At 36.3% G+C, this 3,717-nt stretch overlaps 2 long non-coding RNA genes across 2 annotated transcripts; both read left to right on the top strand.

The window, feature by feature from the left end:
- The first annotated feature begins 1,666 nt into the window (after positions 1-1,666).
- LOC133178379 (uncharacterized) lies at positions 1,667-2,769 on the top strand. Its single transcript, XR_009719977.1, has 3 exons — positions 1,667-1,937; positions 2,514-2,588; positions 2,695-2,769. It is a non-coding gene; the product is annotated as an uncharacterized LOC133178379 (long non-coding RNA).
- Positions 2,770-3,055: 286 nt separating this feature from the next.
- LOC133178378 (uncharacterized) lies at positions 3,056-3,503 on the top strand. Its single transcript, XR_009719976.1, has 3 exons — positions 3,056-3,143; positions 3,248-3,342; positions 3,449-3,503. It is a non-coding gene; the product is annotated as an uncharacterized LOC133178378 (long non-coding RNA).
- Positions 3,504-3,717: the final 214 nt, after the last annotated feature.

Genomic DNA, 3,717 nt, shown 5'->3' with positions numbered 1-3,717 from the left:
CCCTTACCTGGACACTACAAAACTATGTAACAAATTTACCCCACTGATGACCGATGCCATAATTATATACTGGTGATTTAACACTATTATATGTGGTTTGTAAAATTTTTGTGTGTCTCCGCTATTTTGTTTCAGCACTTCTGTACAGTAACTATTGACATCGCATGCTACCTAATCTTTTCTGTTAGTGTTCCGTGCAGTAATAACATACAGTTTTGAAGAATTGTAGTAAAGCAAGAAAAAGGTTCCATAATTTTTGCTTCTTACTGACGTTATTTAACTTTATTTGTCAACAGACACGCGGCAAGTCTCGTATCATTCGGGTTGTAAGTGTTACAAAAGAACGATTACTCTGTATTGACCGTACATTGATTTTCAAGTGACTGTGTACAAGTATTACATTCCCTTCACCTGACAGACTTCAAACAATCGTTAGCCAAGATTTTGTCGAAAATTCGTTAGAGGTGGGGTAAATAACAGTTGGTAGCTCCTTTTTCTTTTGGGAGCTGCTTGTGTCATATAATTATACCCCCACTCCGAAGGAGAGGGTAATATACTGTTTTACTATTGTGTGTCTGTCTGTCTCTCTGTGTATGTGTCGGTTTTCTAAGCAACTACTCATCGCAGATGCTTGAAATTTTAGCACACTCTTTGTTTAATATGCCATATAGTGGGATTTATTTTTGTACGAATCTGAAGTCAACTTCTTGTGAAACGTTTGTCTGTCCATACCAAATTTCACTGCAATTTTCTCAGCAACTACACATCGCTGATGCTTGAAATTTTAGCACACTCTTTGTTTAGGCATGCCATATGATGGGATTCATTTTTATATGAATCCAGTGTCAACTTCCTGTTTATCTGTGCACCTGTCCATACCAAATTTTGGTCGCTTTTTTCTCAACAACTTATCGCAGATGCTTGAAATTTTAGTACACTCTTTCTTTAGGCATATCATGTGCTGGGATTCATTTTTGTAGAAATTCTATGTCTTTTATCTGAACTTCTGAGAGCATATATTCACACCAGAAGTGAGGATATTACTAGTGAGTATTGGCTCACAGACTTTTTGTTTGTATCTGCTTACTACAGTCAAAGTCGCTCTTAAGCAGCTTCTGTATCAACTGGTATATGATATCGCTGTAAAGTTGGACTAACTTATGAGGCATGGAACTATGAGCATTGACTAAATGTAACCATAGCAGATCTTTAATATTTCACACCAAAAGCTGTCAAGAAACAACATTAACTCCATCTTTGTGGGATTGCCAGCAAACTTCATGCAGAGATTAACTATATGGGTAGTGAAATATGGAGATAATGAACAGTATTCAAGCTTAAAAGTCCATTGAATTGGCACTAATTGGGAGCAGAACAAACAAGGACCTCTAAAAACAGAGTTGGGATCAGGTCCCATGAAGGAGTAAGCATACCCTGTCGACCGGTCGCACCCACCATTTGCTCCTTGTCATGTGCAAACGGAAAAATCCGTATACAATTCATTGTGTAAATAATGGCCTAACAATGAGTACGAAAAAACATCGTTCAGCATTTATTTCATAACAAATTGTATTTACTGACAAGGTCATTGTATCAACCATAGAATTTGCAAAATGCTGACTTTAAATGAGACTTGGTATCCTTGTATCAACTTGTTTGTCAATAGCTTGCCTCATTTTAGAAATTGTTCTTACATAGAGCATGCTGTTGTGTTTCGAATCAACTAGGAGACATAAACCTCATATGCAGGTGTGAAGGCTGTATTATACCTTTGAATAATTCAAAATGGAGTAATGTGGGCATGTTTAACAAACTTTTTGCTAGTATTTTGTCAGGTTATGTGACACTATCCAGTCTTCATCAACTCCACCAAGAAAGATGTTTCATCTCAATGAGTGCCTCACCAGTAATTTGATTGATTTATTGCTACATTTTATGTAAGTAAATGAACTGGTTAACAATTTGCCAGGAGTGTCATTCTTTCTGGCTAAAGTGAATTTTATATTACCAGCTATTAGAATTTTCAGTCAATTATCAAAGTGATTAAAATGACTACATGTCCTGTATACAGAGAGGGAAGCTTCTAGAAAATTATGTATTCAAAAGCATTTTTTAAGTACTTATATTTTTAAAGTGAACATAGAAGGGAAAGAGTAATTAATAGTCTCTAGAATTAAAAAAAATGTGACAAGTATTTCAAAGCAATAATTACGTCATTATAGTGACATAAAGGGTAGGGGCACCAAAGCAAAATACTGATTGATGCAGCTTTCTGGTGTAAAATTGGCAAGGAGCGTGTAAACTAAGTTATTTAAATTAATGCAAGTTTTGAGGACTTTTAAAAATTTTCTGTTGGCCTCCATTCCTATTTTTACAAGCAGAAGGAACATTGGCCTCAATGTAGGGATAAGATAAAATATAGTGCCCTGCTAGATCTCTTTCCTATTTTTCTAGAACACCCTGTGTATTAGAAAACTCTCGGTAATTTAAGCTTTTATTCTTTCTTAGCAAAGAAAGGATTGGCTTGCATTGACCCAACAGTGAAGAGAAATCCCCTAAATCAACTGAGGACAACCTTGAAAGATTCAGTAAGATTCTTGCTTTTATTCTTGCTTGCAGTCCTTATCATGTTAACCTTGTTTTTAAGTGATCTAGACTTGGTCCCACTTTGACCTTCTTATTTTCAATTGACAGGATGTAGACCAGCAGAGCCAAGCAGAAGCAACAGGATATAAAACCATCTAGCAGCAGCCAAGCAGTCTCTAATAGGTATCATCTTGTCATTTTTTTCCATTGTTTTGGTACTGTACTAATCCTGTGTCAGAATCTATCATTACCAAGGGCACAAGGAGGGATGGCCAGATGGCAGGGGAGACCACAATGAAGAGGAGACTATTGCCAAGATACAGGGTATCCACAGTTTATGTCAACAGGCCAAGATTGGCCAAAGTGGTAAGAAACAAGCTATATTTGTTGCATTTTAGAGTTCTGTTGATCCAAATAAGGGACTTATTTGACCCGTTGAATCTCTATGTTAACAGATTAATGATTTGACAAGCCTTGATCCTACAAAGAAGACTCAATTATTTGTCACAATGAGTCCAGGAAGCAAGGATCAACTGCAGCCAACCTTAGAATAAAGAGTAAGATACAAACACTAACTCTTTTTCTTGTAAAGATTCCATTTATTTTTTTCATGTAGGATGTAGATTTGGACCTCTTTTGATAATAAATTTGTATTTTGCAGAAGCATAGAGAAACAGTACCTATCTTAAGATAAAGCAGTGCATCACTTGCCAGCAAGAGCACACAGCTGAAATTGACTGATATGTTAACCCTCAGGTGACTGTAAAACAAAAACTGTACTTCTTTCTCTATTTCAGTTTCATCACTCTTTCTCATCACTTGATTAAAATTAGATTACTTAACGACATTCTACTTTTAACAGGCAGAGGGCAAGGCAACCCTAAATTCTATGTTTAAGAGCAGAGTACTGATTAACAGCAGTCTTCCTTAGAGTGGAGGTAAGACACATTCTCTACTCCATTCAGTCTGATAGATTTCATACTTTCATTTGATGAAGTCTGATAGCTTTGATTTTGTTGACCATTTCATTGTCTTGTGTAAACAGGAAGAAGGTTAGACTTGCCTGTCAGAAAGGCTAGAACTAGAGAACAAGATTAAGGACAGACTGTGGTTTTACCTTCAAGTGAAGGT

The sequence above is a fragment of the Saccostrea echinata genome, unplaced genomic scaffold (genome assembly GCF_033153115.1).
Source record: "Saccostrea echinata isolate AGI-Se365-2 ecotype Australia unplaced genomic scaffold, CSIRO_AGI_Sech_v1 ptg000002l, whole genome shotgun sequence".
Taxonomy (NCBI): Eukaryota; Metazoa; Mollusca; class Bivalvia; order Ostreida; family Ostreidae; genus Saccostrea; species Saccostrea echinata.
This window is presented reverse-complemented; position numbering and strand designations above follow the sequence as displayed.